This window comes from Leptidea sinapis, chromosome 10, assembly GCF_905404315.1.
Source record: "Leptidea sinapis chromosome 10, ilLepSina1.1, whole genome shotgun sequence".
In the NCBI taxonomy this organism is placed as follows: Eukaryota; Metazoa; Arthropoda; class Insecta; order Lepidoptera; family Pieridae; genus Leptidea; species Leptidea sinapis.
In genome coordinates, this window is record NC_066274.1 from 5,453,368 (window position 1) to 5,479,218 (window position 25,851).

The 25,851-nt window shown below is 34.0% G+C and overlaps 1 protein-coding gene and 1 non-coding gene across 7 annotated transcripts in view; one reads left to right on the top strand and one right to left on the bottom strand.

Moving 5' to 3' along the window:
* LOC126966417 (uncharacterized) overlaps positions 1-25,851 on the top strand; it is a 146,000-nt gene that overhangs the window by 75,982 nt on the left and 44,167 nt on the right. For 4 of the 6 annotated variants that reach the window (XM_050810446.1, XM_050810443.1, XM_050810444.1 and 1 more), the window contains one exon: positions 19,173-19,217. The exons of the other annotated variants lie outside the window; for them this stretch is intronic. The gene's annotated coding sequence lies outside the window, so the exon portion shown is untranslated. The remainder of the gene's footprint in view (positions 1-19,172; positions 19,218-25,851) is intronic. 6 annotated transcript variants of the gene reach the window in all.
* Trnaf-aaa (transfer RNA phenylalanine (anticodon AAA)) lies at positions 22,526-22,599 on the bottom strand. Its single transcript has one exon. It is a non-coding gene; the product is annotated as a tRNA-Phe (tRNA).

Genomic DNA, 25,851 nt, shown 5'->3' on the forward strand with positions numbered 1-25,851 from the left:
TCCGTACCATAAGATCTTACTAAATCGTTAGCTGTAAGTTTCCTAAAGATTGTAAAATAAATAGTCATCATCCATTAAGTTATTAAAATTTTGTAAACGTTCAAATAATTGAACAATTTTCTTAACACGGTCTTACATCCAATGGGTTTAATAAAACAATATTATAAAAGGAATGCTGGTCGTCAATGACGTACGCGAGCTGTCGTAAACAAACCAGCGCTATATTTGTAGAACCAGTTTTATAACTAAGTAAGTAGCATTGTGTTTTTCTTTCTTTAAGCTAAACAAAACTGTGTACTTACTTTTATTTCGTTTTAATGAGAGAGCATACATAAGGGTCACCTGATGGTATTTTTTATAAATATAAGATACGCCCTGCCCATTACAATGCATTGCCGCTCATGATTCTTGAAAAAAAACCCAAAAACTCTGAGTGGCACTACAATTGGGCTCGTCACCTTGAGATATAAGATACTACGACACCCTTCAGACCGAAACACAGTAATGTTTACACATTGCTGCTTCCTGTTTGTTGTTTCCTGTTTGCTTCCTGATTGCTATGGTACCCATAATCTAGCCGGAATCCTGTGCAAAGGAGCCTCCCACTGGTAAAATTAGTAGATATCATTTGCAGTCTGATAGCGGAGCGGCAAAAGTCTGCTTAAAGAGAATTTAAGCATACTTTTCTCCTTAGTCATGTGTCAACTGTCTGTCTAAATTCAACAACATCAGTTCAGGTAACTGTATAAATGTTTTACAATGCTGCGTATTGACCAAGAATATTGTAAACAATTGTATATCCGGGAGCAACTTCGTATTGACTCTAGATTGTCCACAATCTGCTATCAAAAGATAGGGTATTTTGGACACATTGCCCGACGCCTTCCCAGTAATTTAAACAAACTGATAGTCATAGGCAAGGTGGAGGGCAAAAGACCACGCGGACGATCACCCACCCGCCAGTCAGACCAGATTAAGATACCTTGCCTGCCACTTACGACTGCAATAAGGAAGGCCGAGGACGGAATGGAGTGGAAGGCTTTAGTGACCAACAAAAACTTTGAAGTACGGACACGACCTTCAGAATAAAGAATGCGACCAAAAAGAAGGGATTGTAAGCAAAGGGAGTAAATGCGGCAATATATAGATAAACAGTTGAAGTATATTATGGTGTCATTTGTGTTTCTATATTACGTAATTTGTCTATATTTATAGACCGTCATTGCCTACTCCATGTTTACAATCTTAATCTTAATATATATAAATCTCGTGTCACAATGTTTGTCCTCAATGGACTCCTAAACTAATGAACGGATTTCAATGGGGATTACTTCATGGAGTGCAGTTTAGTCCAACATAAGAGATAGGATAGTTTTTATTTCGATTTGGGACCCATAATTATTTTTATTTCCAATATTTGTTATGTTTGGACATATTTTCTGTGAGAGTATTTTTGACGCGCGGTTTGACAGTTCTGCTGTGAAACAATTTCATTATAACAACAAGGAGCATATTATTATGTTACAATGAAATATTATTGACAAATTCACCAAAAACGGTATTTTATTTATTATGTACAGAACAACGTCTGTCTGGTCAGCTAGTATAATATATAAATTACGTGGCACGTTGTTTGTCCGCGATGGACTCCTAAACTATGGAACGGATTTAAATGGGGAATACTTCATGGAGTGCAGTTTAGTCAAACTTGAGAGATAGGATACTTTTTATTTCGATTTGGGACCCATAATTATTTTTATTTCCAATATTTGTTTTGTATGGACATATTTTCTATGAGAGAATTTAGTGACGCACGGTTTGACAGTTCTGCTGTGAAACAATTGCATTATAACAACAAGGAGCATACGTTACGAAATAATTCTTGATGTTTTTAAATATAATTAGTAAATTTCTATAAAACAGTTATTTTTTTATTATCTACAGAACATCGTCTGTCGGGTCAGCTAGTATCTTATATTGCTCAAAATCAATATTATTCCAATCAATAGATGTTATATATATATATGGTATACCAGATTCCTGGACCTAAGCAACCATTGTATTCAATCTTTCAACGTAGCATGGCCGCCGGCAAGTGAAAGGGTTGCTACTTTAAATTGAAAATAGCCGTATACTTAGTATTTACTGGATAACTGAATCTAGATATCCACCTTATCTGGGTCATATCTCCAGGCTAGGCTTGTTACAAAGACGTGCTTTGAATCTGCGTGAAGGAATTGAAGTAATTTATAATTGCTGTATTTATATTATCAGTACATCTATTAAGCTACATACATTGTATAGTATACCTAATAATAAAAGAAATTTCAGTTTTTTTTTTATGAAAATAAGGGACGAGACCTGCAGGACGTTCAGTTGATGGTTATACATACGCCTGCCCATTGCATTGCAGTGCCGCTCAAGATTATTTAAAAACCCGAAAATTGTGAGCGGCACTACCCTCGTCACCTTGAGACATAAGGAGTCAAGTCCCACTTGCCCAGTAATTTCACTAGCTACGGCGCCCTTCAAATTTCATTCTTTTTTTCATTCTTCGAAACACAGTAATGCTTACACATTACTGCTTCACGGCAGAAATAGGAGACGTTGTGGTACCCATAATCTAGCTGGCACTCTGTGCAAAGGAGCTTCCCACTGGTAAATTAAATAAAATAAAATTATGTTGTAGTTATCTGAAAACAAAAAGAGCCAGCATTATTTAATAGTTCACTATTATTCTCCATTTTCAAGTAAGTATCTTTCCAAAAAATATTTTCGTGTCAAATTTACTCGGAGTAACTGGGACCGCACCCTAGCATGAACAAAAAATAATGAAACGTATCTCCATCATCAGCCATCCCTTTAATTAAAGCAAGTATAAAATTAACATCGTCATTATCACGTTGTTAAAAGAAGTTTTAATTTCTATTAATTTATTTGTAAAACAAGAACCACCTATATAGATCTTTTGTGTCGGCACATCACTAAGGCATTCATAGTGGTGTCGTCGTCCGCTGTAATTATCGATGTATCGATCTTCTTCTTGTTTTGTTGTTTGTTTTAATTGAGCATGGAGTATGTTTACAAGTTATGTATGTTTTCTACATTTATTATGAAATTTTTCTACATTTGCAACTTTTTTATCGAAGAAACGATAAAACAGTTCAACGTAAGAGTCAACAGTTCTACCTATCGCCTCACAAATTCTTTTTTTTTGTACATCTAGAAATTATTATTTTGGGATTGTGATGGTAAGTAATTACCGGCGAGCTTATCGCATCAGGGTTGTGACAGGAGCGTTGATGTCCTTTCCATAAATCACTTCAAGAGCTATTCGACTTATGTCCTGTTGTACTCCACCATCATACCATGCACAATAACATCATACTATTTATATTTATTTATTAAGCCAGTAACCCATATCTCTTATATTACTTTGAAATAATATATATTTTTATTTGATACCTCTATATAATGCGCAGCGCAAAATTTATCTTTAAGCAACATTAGGCAACCCATGTTCTGTAACAGAGACAATACTGTTTGATCAACCCGCACGCCAGCAAGGGTAGGGCTGTCACCAATGAAATCCAAATAAGTGGCTATTAGAAATATTAATAAGTACTAATTCATTAAAACTTTTGTGAGACATTTTTACGTTACTCAGTGAAAGTATTGGCTCGCGATAAAAACTTTGTGTCTCGCAAGCTTCTGGAAGCAATAGTAATTAACCGTCAACCTAATTTTAATAGAGACAAGGGTTGGGCTCTGCCGCCCACTTGGAAACCCGTGGTGTTAAACGCGTAATAAGACCTATAGACCTATAGTGCCGATGATCACGTATTGGACATTGTGAATACATTTTGTGCATCCGTGGACACCAATAGTGACACAGTGTCAGTGATACCGTGCTCGTCATCACCACCGGCCGCACACTACGAGCACAAGTCCGCAGTAAGAGACGGGACTTTATCGCGAAACCACTACACTCACACTGATGAAGGACCTGCGAATGTTCCGAATCTAGTCGGTATCCAGACCGATCAACTGTGAGTAAGGCCGTATTAATAAAGAAGTACTAATTCCTTGCAGGACGAATGTGGCCTATGTAGAGTTTACAAACATTATATTGCTACGGTTGATTGCAACGCTCCGGATAGTGCACGACTTATGAAGAATTGGGTTGCAATAGAAGGACATGGTGTAGAATAATTTTCCACTTAAACTTCATTTAAAAAAATTACTTTTTAGTTCAGAAAAGCACAGCCAAGTGACTTCTAGTATGCTCTTTTTAAGATTTCTATGGTTGTCACTAACCATTCCTTTAAAAGACTCATACGTTCGTAGTATATAATATATATGTTAAACTAAACGAAAAAATTGCAAACGCATATTTTAATAAATTATCTGATTTAATGGTGTAAATTACAGATGTATTTTCCGCGAGCGTGATTTTAAAATCACGACAATGCTACGTAAATAGAAAATACCTTCAGGATCAAATTAATCTTCGCAATGCAATGATCTATTTTTTGAACATTGATGTGAGGAAATTAATCATATTAAATATAGTTTTTACTATGTTCGAAATAGTTAAAACAATAATGAATATATACTATAAGTAAAAATTTAATTTATATTAAGTCATACCATATAAGTACCTTTAGTTAATCATGTGGTCACATACACATAAACAAAAATGAGACAACCCTGGTCGCCGGAAACACGACTTATTTGATATTAAACGATGATAACACAAAATATTAAAGTACGTAGTTAAAAAATTAATAATCTTTCTGTATTAGTTCACTAATTTTAATATTTTACTATGCAATTTTCATAGTTCAAGCTCCTTCATTAATTTGGTTGTACGTGGAAGAAAGTTACTTGAAAATGCCACTGCAGAGGAATACACATGTAGAATCTGATAATTTTATACAGATGAATGATGATAAAAGTACCAAAGTATTTATTGAATAAATTACCTTTACAAAACAGTCATCTTATATTATTCTCAAATTCTTGACGAATTATTAATATCGAATCAAATGATCCCCGATATCTATTTCGGGAATCTAAATCTATACATACCATAAAATCGAAACAAAATAAATTAGGATATCATCCCCACCACCTAGATGTCCTCCACAGTGCGATTTTCAATAAGCTTTCTTCCACAAAGCTGTGGAATGAGCTTCCTTGTGCGGTGTTTCCGGCACGATACGACACCTTCAATGTGTCTGTGATTCTTCTTGTGTTGCAAGAGAATGTTGGCGGCGGTGATCACTTATCACCAGGTGACCCGTACGCTCGTTTGTCCTCCTTTTCCATTAAAAAAAAAACTGCACATTGAATATTTTGTAAAAGAATATTTTCTGTACGTTCTGCAAACAATACCGAAACCAAAAGAAAGTACATTTTATAATTTTTGCCAGGAAAAACGTACGAAATACTGATTAGATTTAATTTTGATTAATTTTGATTGAATATTAACACTCTTTGCTATCGGGACAACTATAGGCTACTTTTGTCCCGCTAGATGCACATTGTGGGCAGCTAGTATATTATAGTAATAGTTAATTAAAAGCAATATGAGTATAATAAAACACAACCGCAGTAAAATGTAAAATTTATCACAACACTAAAATGTCCTCTTCGGATGAACCAGAGCCTCTACAAGATAGTGTTGCTGCCCGGCGATCCCTGCGTCAGTGTATCTAACAATAACGGTCGGTATGCAAACCGTTGACCGGTAATAAATTCAGTTGTGAGTTGTTACGGATTCCGGAGCTGGAATCCACTGTGCGAGGGTTCCCACGAGCCGGTGCGCGGCGCGGCCTTGCCACTGCTCCAAGTCTTGTGCTGTTAGCGTTGAATAAAAAATCCATTAGCGGTGAAACATAGTCTGTAAGATATTACATAGATAGTAAACCAGAGACGCCTATGATTCTTCTGGTATTACAAGAGACCTTGGCGGCGCATTTTCACGTACTTACTTCAAGATATTCGATACTTGACATTTTATGTGCATCTTGTCTTTATATGTTCTAAACTTCTTCTTGGCGAACCTGCCAATATAATTTAATAAATATCGACACACAAGATATAAGAGGAAAGACACATTTATGTGTAATGTATAAACATTCATATGTCCTGTGTGTATACATAATATGTGGAAGTCAAAATCGATTTAGGACTTGCCACAGTCCAGGGAAACCTGCTTGGCCTCTTCCACTAACCTCAATCCTATTAAAAATAAGTGATGAAATGTATGAAAGAAGAAATCGAGACTTTTAATTGTTATCTTCTACGTTTTAATGTTTTTCTTAAACTTTAAAAAAATTATTTTACCTTAGGATCTTGTCGTTTCGTCATTCAATTTGGATCGATATAATGTGTCAGAAATTATCTATATCGATCTTATACGAAAAAAAATGTATGATTATCTAGACTAACACAAATAAGAATATCCCTATAAAAATATGAAATTATACCGATTAATAATAATAAATATAAATTATATTTAATCGCCAGAAGTTTCTGCTTGGACCAGGTACAATTATTAGCGACTGCCGGGTTCTAAGTGCACTTTACCTTCATAGATTTATTTATTACTTAAATAAATTGGTTCAACTTTACAATTGTCATTGTGCATTTTCAACCGTTCACAAGTTGAGTCAGCAAAATTATTCTGAGATTCAATTTAAGAAAATAACATCAATTACTTGCATAATACATATTAATGAGAAGTCTTCTGGAACTATTAGTTGTAAATGTCGTGACTTTCTAGTTCTATAATATATTCTTTTTTTTTTATGAAAATAAGAGATAAGACGAGCAGGATGTTCAGCTGGTGGTTATTGATACGCCTTGCCCATTACAATGCATTGCCACTCAGGATTATTGAAAAACCCTACAAATTCCGAGCGGCACTACAATTGCGCTCATCACCGTGACACATAAGAAGTTAAGCCTCATTTGCCCAGTAATAACTCTATGAATATTGAAATTACCATATAATTGTGTGCTCTCACGGACAAGCACAGACGTGTATCGACGAAATACATATATTTTATGCGTAAAATTTGTATATAAATTGTAACTGGTCAGTATTTTTTCAAAATTACCAACCTAAAACAAATGATTATCATGTTTGAGTTAATTTTCAGAAAACATATAATATAGTAAATAATACGTTGTATGATTTATATCATACAACGTACAAATATACTAAAGATCTCCTTTTGTTTCATGATGCTGCTCTTCTTCCTCCCTCGGTTCTTTAACCGTTCTTTAATTAATAAATAAAACATTAACGGTGGCTTTGCATCCGTTTAATATCTAAATCCAAATAGAATACTAAAAATACCTATACGTCATCCCAGATAAATATAGGAAAAATACATCAATAAACGTTCCGTGTTTATTATTATTGTGAAGCCACAAACAGTAGTAGTAGTAATAAATAAAAACCTTAACACATATTCACACACACATACAAACGCACAACGCGCACCCTAATGTCGCGGGCTATCCTAGTTTGGGGGTCGAGGGTAATTAAGCAAAATTGTATTTTCTTTTTGCAACAAATAAACACTGACAAGACACTCAGCTCACCAATTTAGGTGTAGGATTGAATAAAAATTTCCCCATACGTCATTAATTATTCTCTCTAAACTTTTTGACGTAACTTTCGCTTCAAACAAAATGGCGCTCTGAGAAATTAATTGCTTTGAACTAAACCAAAGCGGTGTTTTGGGAAAATAATCTTTGTGCTTCCTAGTCACAAAAATTATTCCTTATGTATTCCGCAAAAGTCCTGAGAGAATACTGATATGTAAAGTTTAAATGGTAAAAAAATATGGTAACATTAATACGGAACTGTGCAGACCCGGTAACGGCACTGAAATGTGTGAATCGACCTTAACTGCATTGTACTAACATAAATGATATTGAAAACATTGAATATATTGTCGACCTACAGGTTAAATGTATGATTTTTTCATTTATCATATTATCCTGAGTAAGACTAGTATTAAATTTATCTAAGACGTATTGTTTGAAAAATTAGTATTAATATTAGTATAAGTTTAATTGTACTGTAGGTACATACTGGCCTTAAAGTGCCTGTATGTAGAGAGAAGAAGTGTTTTCAAAGATGAAATATTTATTGGTTATAGTAAGTGACCGGGCATTCTCAAGGTCTCGACATACACTGTAATTGATTAATAGAACATAGGAACTTATCTAATGCAAACTATCTATCTTACTGAAGTTGTATACTTACATTAACTAATTCAAAACATGCTGTAGATACATTTTATTTTATGAAAAATACATCGACAGCTAAATGATCTTTTTTTTTATAGTTTACTAGCTGACCCGGCAGACTTCGTAGTGCCTCAATCGATAAATAAAAGACCTAAACTATTGTATAAAATAAACTTAAAACAAACAAAACGAATCCTTTTTTACTAAAACAAATAAACAAAAAATGTTTGTGACAAAACTTAATATTTAACAATCTATATAAAAATAATCTGATAGATAGTTAGCAACTGTAGTTAATCTGCCAACTTTAGTTACCTAAAATTATGTTTATTTTTTATCTCCTGAGAAAGATATAAAAATTCTAATAAGTTATTCATTTTAAACTATTGTTTTAATTTGATTTCTGAACGAAGGGGGACACATCAAAGGAAAATGAAAATCGTTTTTATTTAATTCCGAGCATTTTCATATTTATTCCTTTTAAACCTTCTCTGGACTTCCACAAATAATTCAAGACCAAAATTAGCCAATTCGGTCCAGCCGTTCTCGAGTTTAGCGAGACTAACGAACAGCAATTTATTTTTATACATATAGACTAGTTGACCCGACAGACGTTGTTCTGTATATAATAAATAAAATAATGTTTTTTATTAATTTGTCAATAATATTTCATATCATCAAAATTTATTTCGTAAAATATGCACCCTGCTGTCGAAATGAAATTGTTTCACAGCAGAACTGTCAAACCGTGCGTCAATAAATTCTCTCATTGAAAATATGTCCATACAAAACAAATATCGGACGACGCGACGGGGGACACATCCAAGGAAAAACAAAATTGTTGTTTTTATTTAATTCCGAACACTTTACTACTAACCGACTAACGAACAGCAATTTATTTTTATATATATAAGATAGAAGTCGTTGTATAATTGTGTTCTTTCAAAGATGATATTTTTTTTCGCATTACTTGTCCAAATGTTTTAGAGAACTAATATACCTACTAGGTCAGCAAGAGCTAAGTTTTTTACTTGTCATATCAAATATAATGTTGCTCAATTGTTGCAGTAGGGTATTTACTCTATAATTAATATCCGATTGCAAAACGAGTTGACAGATAGCCTCTATTTTGAGCAATTCACGCACACTTACAGAAAGTGATACACACTAAAATAATAAATCGAGCACCAAGAGGATTATCTGTTTAACCTGATTCCTGCCGCCGAATTCCACCTTTGACACGCCATAAGTTAGGATATCATCCCCACCATCTGGATGTGTGGCGGTCGTCCACAGTGCGGTTTTCAAGGAGCTTTCTTCCACGTACTACAAAGCTGTGGAATGAGCTTCCTTGTGCGGTGTTTCCGGGATGATACGACATGGGTACCTTCAAAAAAAGCGCGTACACCTTCCTTAAAGGCCGGCAACGCTCTTGTGATTCCTCTGGTGTTGCAACGAATGTAGGCAGCAGTGATCACTTAACACCAAGTGACCCGTACGCTCGTTTGTCCTCCTATTCTATAAAAAAAAGAGGATTATCTAGGCGTATAAATTATATAAGACATAAATTTACATAAAGCTAGCCTAGCCATAAGTTCTATTACAAATAAAAATATATTTAATTTTAAATACATAATGTTATCTTAATAAAATAAATAGCAGCAATAAATATGAGAGGATTATTTTTAAAATTTCTACTACCATTGGCTTTCATCTGACTGGCCGAGAATCTATAGATTTCTGTGTTGTATCAACTATTTCCTGTATAACCGAGTGGTGAGCGATCCTACTTACTAAGCTAGAGGTCCCGGGTTCGAATCCCGGTAGGTGCAAGCATTTATATGATGAATATGGATGTTTGTTTTCGAGTCATGGATGTTTATATGTATTTATGTATGTTTAAGTAAGTATATTGTATTAAATATATCGTTGTCTTGCAACCCATAACACAGGCTATATATGCCTAATTTGGGACAAGATAATTTGTGTAAAAAAGTGTGTCAATATTAATATTATAATTTCTAAAGGAAATTTACCGTACCATATGTCAAAAATGTAAATGCAAATGTTTTGTTAAACGGAGAGGTGATAGAACCAGTGGAATCTGCTATATTTCTTGGCATAACTCTAGATTCCAAATTACAATGGGGCCCCCATATTGAAGGATTGGCGAACAGACTTAGTTCTGCAGCATACGCGGTTAAAAAAATTAGACAATTAACTGACATAGATACGGCGCGACTAGTATACTTTAGTTATTTCCATAGTATTATGTCCTATGGTATATTATGGGTATGGGGCAACGCTGCCGATATTAATACAATATTTGTGATGCAGAAGAGGGCTATTCGCGCTATTTATAACCTAGGTCCTAGAGAATCATTGAGAGCAAAATTCAAAGAAAATAACATCTTGACTGTTGCTTCTCAATATATTCTTGATAATGTAATGTATGTTCATAGGCACATAAGTGAATTTGCCAGAAACTGTCATAACCATAATGTTAATACCAGGAACAGACATAAACTGATTATGCCTACTACTCGGCTAAGTCGAGTTAGTAAGTCTTTTGTGGGGCGATGTATATGCTTTTACAACAAGATCCCAGAAAATGTTCAAAACTAAGGTGTTACGTTATTCAAAAGAATTGCTAAAAAACGTTTGTGTGGCAAAGGTTACTATAACATAAATGACTTTCTTAATGATACCACAGATTGGGAATGGAGCGACCGCCCTCAGGCTATTAAATAATAAGTTTAATTGTACAATGTTACTTTGTAAATGTTACTTTAATTGTAAAACATATTTTTGATGAAAAAAAAAGCACGCTGAGTTTGTTGCGCCCATTCTTCTCATGCCTGAGGCATTCACTTTGGAATGGGTGGTAGTTTTTTTGACTTTCAATAAGTGATTTCACATCCTATTTTGAATAAAAATATTTGAATTTGAATTTGTTACCTACTGCTTATGTGAAATATCGGGAAATAATAAAAGTTATATCTGATGAATATGATATCGATGAGGTGTCCGGCAAAACTAAATTCATTTATGGTCAAAAATAACAATATAAATTTCCGGTACCTCCTACCTCCTCTTGTACTATTTAGTAATCACTACCGCCTTTGATATCTAGCAACACCAGTGGAATCCTCATTGCCATTAAAAATTTGTTTCTGTCAAATTTCACTATCCTAAATTACTAGTACCACTACAAAACTGAAAGCGAACAAATTGTTTAAACGATACAAATGATCTTCAAAGCATAAACAAACATTTATAATTATTTTATACGTTCTGACCGTAACACAACATTGTTATCAATAATAATTGATAATAATACAACATAGGCACGTACTTAAACGAAATAAATAATAACCGGCCTTCACGACTAAAGGTTGCATTTACTAAGGCAACAGAAATAATAAGGAGCGCGCAGTAAATCGTAAGGTCGCATATATCATCGGGCGATAGTACGAATCGACTATTTATAACGATTACAATCGCCATGGCCGGTCCAGTTCCAACCCAATTCTTAACAAGCAACACTTTATCATAATATCAGACCGATATCTTCTATCCGCTTCGGTTACTGAGTACTCTGTTCACTTCGCAACTACGCCCTTGCCGATTTCCAAGTCAACGCATTTATCGAATTCCTTTCATTTATAATCGCCTGGTACTTTTGTTGAATAACAACTCTTATTTATGTTTATTATTCGTTTCCAATTATGTTATTCAATTAACTGCTTAAAGTTGATACTTAATTCCAAATTAGCAGAATAAATACTTAAAATACTTTAATTTTTTTAACAATTTTAAAGAAAAAACATAGTCCAAATAATGACTGTTGAAGCGAATTAACTCTATACTTCTAATTTATTTATTTCCGTTCAATTTATTTTCTGTCCACCAACTCGCCACATGCAAATATTGTGGTAAGTTTAAAAAAAAACTTTTTTAAATTTGTCACAAAAAATGTCACTCTTCCGTACTTTGTGTTAAATGAGTTGATTGTATTACTTTCATAGCTTTTTTTTAATTTTTCTTTTCGAATATGGACTGTTTTTATATTAGAATATATTTTATATTAGAATATTAATCGGCCAACGTATCGCAAAGCTTTTGATAGAATAATGCTATTAAACTATAATTATGGGTAGTTATTATAGTCACTAGAAGGATTGGTCAGTAACCCTCGAGTGTTTAGAACTTCACAAGTGTATGTTATCTGCGGTCCCGTTATAATTTATATCAGAGATAGGCTGCGCTGAAAATCATAGTAGTATCAATAAAACTAAGGGCCAGCCCACGAAACCCGATACCGTTGCGTTGCACCATAAATGCAAAATGATTTGTTCCACACTGTACTTTACTTTAACACACAAGCATGTAAATTAAGTTTTAATGTTACATATTCAAAATCACTTTATTCACGTAGGTCACGGAAATGACACTTAATTAAAATATTTTTTCTTATTGAATTTACCGCTACTTGTAAAGGGTTGAGCTAATGAGAAGAAGTAGCAAGAAAATCATTGCCATTCTTTATATCCAGATTTACATTTAATTGTTTTACAAATCATTTCAATTAAAATATATGCAAAGTGACGCAACAAAAATACTCATAAGTCAAAAACTGAAAGGCTTACACGAGTAAGTCAAAAAGGAAAAAAAAAGTAAAGTAATACTTATAAACACAAAAGTTATTGAGTACAGTAGATGCATCAATCCACACATACCGTAAAAAATAGAGGCATTATGTGAGCATTTCATAAAATAAAATATATTATATTAACTTTAACCAGATAACTAAATGAAGGAAATAATAATAAAAAAAAACATCAAGCAGAATAATATTTAGCATAATATTTTTATAATACATTTAGTTAAAAAAATATTGGGAACGGATGATTTGTTTAAGGTTCCAAATTTAACTTTTCTTGTTAGATTTGCACAACTGTTTTTCATTGTGCTTCGGAGTTTGAGTTGTGTCTGTCATATAGATTAAACACAGTGCTGTTTTTAGTTAGATCATATTATCTAGTGTGTATTGCAAATTTCATTATCCACAATAACATCGACTAAAGCCTTAAATTTCACTTCGTCAATGTAATTTTGTGTTGGGAGACTGAAAATATTATAAAAGGCTCAGGGTGAATCAACTTTATCAAAAACACGTGCTTATGAGTAGTACAAAAGCGGTCGAGATATGCTGGAAGATTTGCCTCGCGCTGTAGGCTTTCAACGTCCTCAACTGAAGTAAGCATCGCAATAGTGATGGAAATAGTTACTGAAATCCTCATTAAATGTCTTGTGTGCTAAACAAATAACAGAGTACTAAATGGTGGTCTCATGCCAATACGGCAGCAAACAGGAGGTTAAGGTTGAGACATATAACTTTCTGCGTCTCAAGAGTTGTTCCGTATCATTTTATAATCACTTGAATATGAAACATGTTGCCGCTACACAAGTCCCTGAAACCTAAATTTTCTCCAAAAACTAAATTGCATAAGAGTCGCTGAAGACATTATAACAAGTCAATGCCAAGGGAATTTTTTGACAAGGTAGCATATCGCGTAAATTGTGTTTGTTCCTTACGAACAAAATTTATAGGTGAGAAAGATAATGTCTCACGACTCACCCACCTATATATTATTTAATGATAAATTGTAGTTATTTATATTATTGTTGCTTAAATTTCTATTGAATGTAAATGTAATCCCAATGGAAAACTACTAAAACCTAAAAATAAAAAGTTTCAGTCACTGGACTGCACGTTAGAAGTGATACTTCTTAGCTTCACTAACCTGAGAACATAGTTATAGGTTGCAAATGAAATATATTTTAGGAACAATTTTTTAATAGAAAATATTTCCTATTAAGTAACGTATTAATATAAGTTCTCATTAATATGTTACTTTTGTGTTATTATTTGACATGAAAGAAATATATATGAAAGTTATGATTATCATGATATATCTGATTATATTTGGATATTTAAATTACAACAATTATCACATTATTATCATCATATTTGTAAAATGAAACCAAAACCTTTGTTTAATTATTCAATTTCTTATCAAATTTCAAGCGTTACGTCAAACAGATTTAAATTTAGTAATTTATAATCTCTGTAGACTAATATAATTAATTATAAGCCTCTCCCCATTCCAAAAAGAATCAACGTATCTAAAGAAGTTTTCACTTCAAAAACAATAACTGTATTGCAGAACCATTTACGGAACATTTACTAGAACTACTTACGATAAATTAGATATGCAATATTTTTTGTTTAATTCAATTTACCTGAATTGACTATGAAGAAAAAGAAAATTACAATCTGTGAATGATAATGAAATATAATGAGAAAAAGTCACTTTATTGGAAGATGTCTTGACCAGTTATTGCTTCAATACAGCTTTCTCTTATCGATCATAAAAGATTGCAATTTTGCAATTCAGACTTATAGAACAAATTGCAAGGTAAGGCGAGGAAAGTTTTGGTCGAACCTATACATTATTTGAATAGGTTACACCTGCTAGTGATTCTTTACGTGTTTTCCTTAACAGTTTTACAAGCAATTATAAATATAATGTACTAGCTGCTGCAAGCAACGTCATCCGAATTGATGCAACCATGTATGTTTGTAGCCCATATACTGTCCCTGCCTTTTGTCAATATTAGATAAGAATTAAACCTATCAGTCGTTTTTGCGTTTTGCCCAGACATACATACAGGTAAACGCACAACCGCATAAACAGACAAATAATCTATAAACTACTTTTAACTTCAGTATTGTTTGTAGATCAGACAGCAAGTATTCTTTAAAAATAATATTATTTCGAAGACAGGTTTTAAGAAATATTTTCTCGACTTTTCTAGAACTTCGAGGCGTTTTCTTACAGAGGATCTAACATATGGCAGATACTTGGAAAATACACATAGTTGCCCTCGTTTTGAAGAGGCTGAAACTGTTATTCCAGATTTTCAGTGCAAGACTAGTTACTTAGTAAAATTTTCACAAAACCCATTTCAGTCATTTCCAGGAGTGTGTTAAACATTTGGTGCAGGAAAATTCTTGAGTGAAAATTCTAGAATCATGATAAGAACGACAAGATGTGTAATAGAGAAGGAAGATACGAACTTTCCAGAAACTCGAGCGAAGGTTCTACAATTATGCGAAAAGGACGGAATGATGTCCGGAAAGAGATGCAAGATCAAACATTCTAGACTTGTATGTCGGGATAGAACATTGACTGGGCTAGCCTAGAAAGTTCTCGAATATTGTTCTCAGGCATACATAAAGGCAGGCCGGAGCGGAAGGAGTTCAGTACAAGCGAATAACATTGAAGAGATAAAAGTGAGAATAGGGACCTGTGATTAATTATTGAGTGAGTGTAAATTGTTGCGTAAATAGAGTGATTATTGTTAGTGTTTTGTGTGTGTATTATTTGGCTATTTTCTTTTATGTGTAATTGAAATCCCTCTTTTGTATATTTTTTTATAATAAATCCCTAGCTCGTAACAATATTAAATATTCAGTTTTTGCTAATTTTTGGATATTTTTTACCAGTCTACAGCTATGGGCATTATATACATGTATTTCCCCGTTATTATAACCGGAGCTGATTTTTGAGTTGCACGGATCGTGGTCTTGGCAGAACTAAACATTTAAACAACATGACAAAAATCAAGTACTTCTTGTCCGTGGCTGACTGACATAAAACTATTTTAGGAGCTACCGACAAGACCAGTGCGGATAAAATCAGCCCTTAGCTATCCACCAGCGTCCAGCGATAATTATATTTCGTGCTGATAGTAAGTGGTAAGCGATACTTCAACACAATTTAAGATTACTGCAGCTGGAGAACTTAGCTCAGTTTAACTGTTCCACTACTTTGTACTTAAATGCTGCTTGTGTCTTCAATTTGTAGACTGTAGGACCACCAAATTGCCATTTAGATTATCAGTTTTTTTTTAATATAGCGAGTGCCGATAGATAGAGATTAATTTTCTCGCTAGAAATACCCTCAAGAATCTTTACAACGCAACGCAGACAATATACTAGTCAAAACAAAATAAGGGCCACCACGTTTTTACAGTATTCTCATGAATTCTTGAGGTTTAAAGGTTGAATAATGATTCGATTGGATAAATTAATTGATTTTTATTGTAGACACCATAAAATAATTATGCAAACGATTAAAAATAGTTTTTTTTTTCAACTTTTAAAAAAAATTTGCATTAATGCAAAAATAATTAGTGAGGAAAAAAAAATCTGAAAAAAACACATAAAATGTGAGTTGATTTGTGACTTTCCTCAATACCTAGTTGTTTTCTAAGGCACTCTTGAAGCTTAAAAAGTACACTCTCCACCAGGGATACCACTGTGTCTTGAGGAATTTGTTCCCAGCTGCATTTCAGAACGTTTATTAGGTGTCTTTCATTATGCACGGGTTGGTTTGTGCGTCGAACACTGCGTTTCAGTAAATCCCACATGTGTTCAATGGTGTTAAGATACTGACTGTTTGTAGGCCAGGGCAACACCTGTAAACCAGCCCCCTCTAGGGCTTCTCTGGTGGCCCTAGCTGCATGAGCGCGAGCATTATCGTACGTCAGATGGAATCTTGCACCGATTCTCTGTGCATGTGAGACCACATGGGGTCTAATGACCTCTTCGATGTAACGTTGAGCTGTTATTGTGCCTCCGTTTAGAATTACCAGCTCGGTTCTGCCTGACATAGAGATTCCTCCGCATACCATAACATTGGGGCCCCCAAATCTGTCACTTTCCCATGAACCCATAACCATATCCATATACAAGCATCCGAAAATCACTCACCTTCACGCCTCCAGACCCTTATGCGACGGTCATCAGTAAAAAGTTTAACTTTGCACCCATCCGTAAACAGTACTGTCCTCCAATCATTCATATCCCATGCAAGATGCTGCCTTGTGAACGATAATCGGTTTGCATGATGAGCACTCGTTAATGGTATCCGCACTACGCATCTCCTGGAGCACTGCTAATCCTCGTGTAAAAGATTTCTAATGGTTTGATCACTAACGCGTGTACCGATCGCCTGCCGCAAACGGTTTTGTAAGGAGCGGGCTGTGCTGCAGCGTTCTCTGCGCGCAGTCAAGCGCACGTAGCAGTCCTTTTGTGCGGTAGTTGCTCAAACTTTGCCAAATCCTCGTCTCCCGGTTAGACGCCCAGTCTCTTGACAACGATTCCAAGCATCCTGGATCGCTTGCCCGGAAAAATCCAGCTGCAACGCCACAGAACGCTGCGCATGGCCTTCTTGAGGCAATGCTACGGCCATAGTTACGGTACGCAAGTTCATATGACGTAAATTCTCGGCATAACTTTCTTAAAATGTTAATTCAGCTACTATTTAAACAAAACTTACAGTGTTTTTGACAGAATCGTCAATTTGACTGAGTTGAAATCCGTCTTAAAATCGGGTAGAATCAAGTGTTTCCAATAAATTTTCAAAAACTACCCACTTTAAACAATTATGCAGGTGGAATACTCAAAAAAATGTGTGTAAACAAATTAGGTAACACCACGATAAATAATCAGCTACTTAAGAATGCATAAAAAATAAATTATCGCTAACTAGGTCAAAAAAATCAAGTGGCCCTTATTTTGTTTTGACTAGTATCTTTTGTACTATATTTTACCAAATGTTCTATTTTTGTGAGCCGACTTATTAGTATCTGATATAAATGCGCGATATTGATTACAAAAACCTGACAGCCAGCAAATTCCAACTTAGTAGGAGGCTTTTTCGCACAGCTGACCAGGCGGGGACTGCAACTGCGCGTATTTCTGCCGTAAAGCAGTGATGTGCAAACTACTGTATCTACTTCTTATTGGTCCTCATTATAAGCTATAGGCATAACTGGCAACCCCCTGTGCAGGGCCTGCATGAAGAAACTGTACTTCTGCATCTTGGCACACAAACACACTCCCGGAGGTCTTTAGGAGTTGGGGTGGCGGCAGTAACAAATATATTCCCACACACGAAAGAGGCATAATGTCGTCGAGCTGCAAAATAAGCACGCTTATTCCATACCATACCAATATTTATACCGTTTCATCACAGAGCACACCATCCATTGGTGGCATAGTAGTCCGTATTATCTCATGAAGTAGAAATATATTTATGTACCGTAGGGAGTGACAATAAAGCTGCATTAGTTCGTAAATGGGCTTTGACATGGGGAGAAGAACTGATAAGAAAATCCCTGCCCATCTTTTAAATCGCATAGCAACTTAGCTTACTTAAGGCGAAGAGTAAGCAGAAAACACGCAAACATGATGTTTTTAGACAAGTTTTGTGGCGAAAGTATAGCATTTCGAGCTATGAACACTATTTTATCCTGTTACACATATCCTTAAGTCTTATTTGTAGGTATATTTTGAACTACTACTTTTCTTTGAAGTTAAACAAGTTTTTTGGCATGGCGTGACGCATTTTTTTGGTACTTCTCTCAGAAAATTTATTCTTATAGCTTGTACTTTTTTGTGTAGGTTCATTTATTCAGATTAGTAGTGAATAACGAGGATTGTAAGCATATAAACTGTTTTCCACGCAAGAATTTTGAAAATATTGGTATTGTTACATAGATGGCGTGAACTCATATCGCTCAAGGTCGCTGGCATATAGTGTCGCCTTAATATAATATTATACAATTTTAGTTGGCCTGCGCAGAACCAAACAAGAAACTTCATTTATTAGTTTAGATAGGTGATCTTATATTTATATCGTAAAAGTAACATCACATTATAAACTGATATTATTAAATTAATAAATGACTGAAATACATAATTTTGAATACTTAGTTGCATTACGTACATTTTGTAGATTGTTACAAACCATTTTTATTAATTTCAGGTACTAAGATGCTGAGTGTTTAAGCTGAAAATTCGAAATTGAATTGTGAGTAATAAATATTTAATTAAAAATAAAATCTTCTTTGTATACAAATAAAATTTGAAAACAAAATTTTATGAATAATGCAGGACTCGAACCCACGACCTCTTGCGTTCCGTGCGAGTGCTCTTCCAACAGAGCTAACCGTTCTAATGACGTATCGGCATAAAATCTTGTATGCTTTGTTCAACTCTCAGGTTGAGGCTTCATCATGGCACGGAACGCGAGAGGTCGTGGGTTCGAGTCCCAGGTCATTTATAAAATTTTGTTTTCAAATTTTATTTATGTATCAATCCTAGAAGTGAGGGTTATCACTTTAAAAACATAACAAAATATTCTTTGTATATTAAAATTAGCTTATGAAAGAAACTGATAAGGCGATTTCAAATTTTGCACGTGAAAATGAACATACCGGAAGACGTAGTGTTGGTAGACCCCCTACAAGATGGACCGATGATCTGGTCAACATCGCCGGAATACATTGGATGAGGGCAGCGCAGGACCGATTGTCGTTGAGATCTTTGGGGAAGGCATTTGTCCAGGAGTGGACATCTTCCGGCTGATACATGATGATGTCAAAATGGTTTCCATGGGCATACCATCTATAAAACCTACTTTGTCGGAACTTGTCAGACTTTATCGCTGCAACTTCATATGTTAATTATACAATGAGAATGTCACAAAGCAAAGCGTAGTCGGTTTTTTTTTATTGACATAGCTTGTTATTTTTGCTTGGTATTTTAATAACGTAAATGACTTTTAAGTCAGAAGGAAAAAGAGGTTTAGATTGATACTTTTTTTTTTAATTTTGATGTTGCATTTTTGACTTATTATGAAAAAAGCTAAAAACATGATAATAGTTCATTTTTGCATAATGCAAGTGGGGTTAAAATTATCACAAATAATAACAATAATATTGACACACTTTTACACAAATTAAAACCAAACCAAACTAGGCGTCGCCTGTGCTATGGGTACAAGACAATGATATATTTATTACAATATACTTACTTAAACATACATAAATACATATAAACATCACCGGACCCATCACAGGACCTCTAGCTCAGTAGGCAGGGTCACTAACCACTGTGCTATAGGGGTCGTCAATATTTCCCCCTATCACCTCTTAAAAGTAATACTTCGATTTACCAATAACACTGGATACGAAGAAGCCTTACTATCACAAGTAACTAACATAAGTCGATAAATAATGTCATAAAATGCACGCCTAATGTCACATACCAATATAAATATCAAACGGTCAAGTATGAGGAAGTACTTTTGAATTACCACCACTTGCAATTAGTGTACTATGAGTCTATATTTAAACATCATGTCAAGTACCTTGTAATGTATAAAAATAATATTTTTTACTTAGATTTTAACGATACTATCACAATCATTAATATCACTATCATAGATTTTTTAATTCGTCTTCCATTTAGGATATTGTCTGCTTTTTCTTTCTTACGTTTGTATTGGGTACTGTCACATTTTTTATAAACTAGAGGAGGACAAACGAGGGTTCGGGTCATCTCCAATGCAGCCAAATGCTGTCATAATCTTCCACCTTCTCTTCGTGGATTACGAACCGTCAAAAATTTTTGTCGGAAATGTAAGTAAATTTATTGAAGTAGTTGTAACTTTGCGGAAATCCATAATTATACAAATGATTTAAGTTTTCTTTAGTGTTAATTTTGCCAATATTTGTTTTTGTCTCGTGCCAGATTTTGGCGAGACGTCACACGTTTGACGAGACACGTCCTGAGGATGTCTCGTGTAGAGGCGAAACATGTGTCGAATTGTTTAAAAACAAATATTGGCGGAATTAACACTAAAGAAAACTTAAATCATTTGGAAATGTAAGTCACGATTCTTGGAACGACAAAAACATGATCAGCTTTGGTAGCATTGGTGTTGAAAATATAGGTGTAGTTGAATATTACTATAGATATATGCTTGTTGCTATATGTTTCTTTTTATACTACTATTAATTATAAAAACTTCTATGTATATTTTATATATTTTACTATCGACCATTATATGAGATTGAGATTATTGAGGTGACCCATTTCATGCACTGCACAAGAACTCTGAAATATTAAATCAATCACTATTTAAATACGTATTTTTTCGATTATTTGTACTTTTATCCTATTCTATTAAATGTATCCCGAATGTGTTTTGTGAAATAAATATTTTTTTTTCTTTATTTCTTCTTTCTGATAGAAAGAGATCACCACAGACCTTACTCTCTTCTAACATATCACAAGGCCGGCCTTATAAATCATCGAATAAGCGTACCTATGAATTCGAAAACTGAAAACACATTGGTAGGTGGCGGAAGAGTATTGAAGCTGGGGCTTCGAGGTGAGAGCCAATGGCTCTCCAAACAATTTATTTACAAAATAATTATTTTTCTACAAACTGTTACATTTGTACTGTTTCTCATGTTATTGTTTAAAACTGCTGTATCTATATAAATATATAATAAAACTCACTTATACTCAAAAAAGTACCTTTGTAATATATTTTACTTAATAATATACAAACTTTTACAGAGTCAATTTCAAAATACAATTGGACAATATTATAGATCAAACAATGGTCTTGTTTCAAGGACGTTTGTTAAAACGAGATCGGAATTTGAGATTTGGTCACACCTTCCATTTCCGTTTCGTAACATTTGTTTAATCTCGACAGTCACAACTATTTGTATAAATATTGGAAGTGCGTTAATCGTTATAGATAATTTGATTTCAAACCCTGTTTTTTCGAAATCTTTTAATGAAATTTTCACTTTTCCCTCACTAGCGTGCATACATAGTGTTCGTTAGTTAGTTAGTTCTATTTCGTTACTTAGCATTTTTTCGTTATTCACAGCAGAAATATTATTATTATATATTCATAATTATATTTATTGTGGTAAACTATGGGCGTCATTAGAAAGCTCAAGATCGCTCAGGCGGCAATGGCTATGCTCGCAGTTTCCTGCGAGATTGAATCAGAAATGAGAAGATCCGTAGGAGAAGCACAGTCACCGACATATATAGCCTAGATGATTGCGAAACTGGAGTGGCAGTGGGCAGGGCACATAGTTCGACAGACTGATGACCGTGGGGGTAGTAAATTCCTCGAATGGTTTGTGTTGGTAGGCTCACACAGGATAGACCGAGGATCTGATCAAGATCGCCGGAAAATGTTGATTGGTAGCGCAGGTCCGATCGTCGGGTTATGGGAGGCCGTTGTCCAGCAGTGGATGTCTTCCAGCTGATATAATGTACAAATAAAATTTGAAAAACAAAATTTTATGAACGATGCGGGATTCGAACCCACGACCTCCGGCGTTTTGTGCCGGTGCTCTAAACCACTGAGCTAACCGTTCGAGTACCGCCTCGTTATAAAATTCTGTTTGCTTTGTTGAACTCTCAGGTTGTGTCTCCGAATCGAATCCCTTATCGTTCATAAAATAACAAATTGTTCTGATATAATGTGTTTAATGCCAAGTATTAAAATGTACGACAATAACTTTTACATACAATATAAGAGTAATTTATTGACTTCATTAAATAAATGATATTCATGATGATTTTTATATTGACGAAATCACTATCTCCAAAAATATATTATTTTTGTAACTGTACCTCTAAAGATTAATTTTATTTATTTTTAGTTTGGTGAATAAAATGATTAGACGAAGAAATCCTTTATAACCCGGATGAAACAAGCTCTAAAGGACGAATTGCACGTTTTAGCCGGGTTTTGTTAACCTCCCTGATTCAGGGTAAAAAATGTAATAAGTGGTAGGCCCATCAAGTGAATCCAATTTAAACAACCAGTGTGAGTCGGACTCGCCCACCGAGGGTTTCATAATTATTATAATGTACCTATACTTATAGAAAAGGGAAAGTGTTTTTTTTTTTCATTGTTTGTCATAAATCGAAAACAAAACAAGAATAATTAAAAATCTGTTTAAGCTTGTGCCAATGCAGCCCTTTTATACGAAACTCCACATGACACGGTAACTTTAATTACAAAATTAGGCGCTTGTTTTTTGTGATTTAATTATAAATGTATAGTTTTTACACTTTTCCCTATGCTTATATTAGTATAAGATTAAGTAACTTCATAGTCCTAGATCAACGGGAATACCCTATACATTTTGATTCCCTTGAAAGTTTCGAAATATAATACCTTTTTTGCGACATAGTAGACATAGAAGTTTGATAACACCACGCGTTCCCGAGATCAAGGGTCTTTTCAGACCAACGGACGGACACATAATACGTCATCCTATAAGGATTCCGTTTAAGGTACAGAACCCTAAAAGACTCTCTATTAGGGAGTCTATCTTCTGATTACCCAAATAAAAACATTAGGCTTCTAATACTTTTTTTATATTTGTAGCGTGACTTTCCTCTGAGAATGTTAATAACCATGACGCAACACGTGAGAGGAACACGTCATATTTGAGATAATTATTAAAAGAATACCTTATTTAATATAATTACATTTCGAACCGTGTGGTCTGTTTTTCATACAACTTATTATTCATAATAATATATCAAAGACGAATATTTTTCGTCTATCTATGAACACAAACGATATCGTATCTAATCGTACTAGTATATGGCAGTTGAGCTGGTCAGATGTCTGTTGCATCTCCCGTGGCAAACTTTGATGATTATTTGTTTGAGTATGTTTGGTGCATCACTTTATATATATCACATCATATTAAATTGTAATGTAAAGGATTTGTAAAATGATGAAAATATAAATCTTGTTTAAAAAAGAGTGAATGAGTTTCTTGCTGCTCTTCTCCTTAGCTCTATACGTATACTAGCATAATATACTCGTTAAAAAAGAACAATTTGGTTTCTTTTTGCATTATTTGTTCGCAATGATAAGAAGCCTACTAAATACGCAAAAAAAACTTAACTTAGATAGGAAATAAATAATAAATCAAGGGTAAATAATTTAATATCAATCATTTACTTTTGATTTATTAATTTGACTAACCTATACAAACTAAGTGTGCTTATTATTAGATTAATTAATAATTTTCCTTCTTACTACTTCTATTGTCTATGAGTCAATATCTATCATTAGCTCTAAATTGTTTATTTTATTATATGTAAATAGCGTTTGTTATTCCTGGACATAAAAAATAAATCATGTGTAAAATCACTACACTTAAACAACAAAACCGTAACATTGGATAGTAGCCATAGCAAGGAGTTAAATGTAACTAGCTGCGTCCATCATAGATGATGATGGCGCGTCGTATCTCATTATTGAGTGATAGCTTCCTGATTGCTGATTGCTGGCCCGCCCCGTGACGATATGGCGGTGTGACGTTAATACTCCTGTGAAGGGTCCGTGCACACTATACTGTAAGTGCAACATATATTACATCATGATTTTTTTTACTAGGCTATACAAACGGTCATAGATTATATCTTACTAGCTAACACAACAAAAAAGGGTGTGTGTACACACGTGTGAAGTGAAACTTACGATCAATAAGAGCAAGTATTAATTATTGAAGTGAAAACTTCTTTAGCATCGTTGTGATTTGAAAATCGATGAATCGAAAATGCGAGACATTAAAAAGAGACATAAATTCATAAGAATTAACGTGGTAGAAAATGAGATAGGATACAGTATTTTGGGACCAGGTGAGCATAGTTAAAGAACAGATTGTTTTATGTATGACGCGAGTATACGTCTGACGTGCGTCATAGGCACGGCGTATTACTACAAAGACACCAGAAGGACATAAATATGGTGATAATAATGTCTATGTAGATAAACATGTACCAGGATATCATATGCGGTTTAGAGGTTCATGCACAATGTAGGTTTCACTACTAACATGTGTACTATGTACACACGCAATTTGTTATGACTGTGAATCTAGTAAACATTATTTCTAGTAAACAATCTATTCAAAGTTCTATTCTTACAATAGAAAATAAACAATAGTTTATGTAGGCGAAATCAATGGTGATTAAATATTTATTTATGATAAATATTTATCTATGAAAATTTAATATATGTGCACAAAAATAGTCACCTTTGTGCTCTTAATAGTGATTTTCATTATTACAACACTAGAAATAAGGGATTGCTTGTAACTAATTCTAGTAGGTTTCATAAGATACATAATAGCTTTAAGGGTAAATGTATACACTTCTATAATAAAGTCCCAGCCACTTTTCAGGCATTATCACCGATAAGCTATAGAATACAATCGCGGCACATGAGTAATTTTTGTACTCATGCGCCGCGATTGTATTCTATAGCTTGAGACATAAGATGTTAAGTCACAGTGGGCCAATACATTGACTAGCTACAGTGCTCTTCAAACCGAAACACATACAGTTAATAATAAAAAACTTACTTGATGGCAATTGATACATCTTGTCCATTACAATGCCATTGAGAATTCTTATTAAACCCAAAATTTTTAATGACATACTGCAAGGCTTCTATAAGATGGTTCTCGAATATTCTAATTGAAAAACACAATTTACTAATAAACTACATTTAATTAATTCCAATTAATTGAATTGAGTTTTTTTTATGGATTTTATGGTTCATCCTTGTATTGTATTAGTGAATAGCATTATTTTAA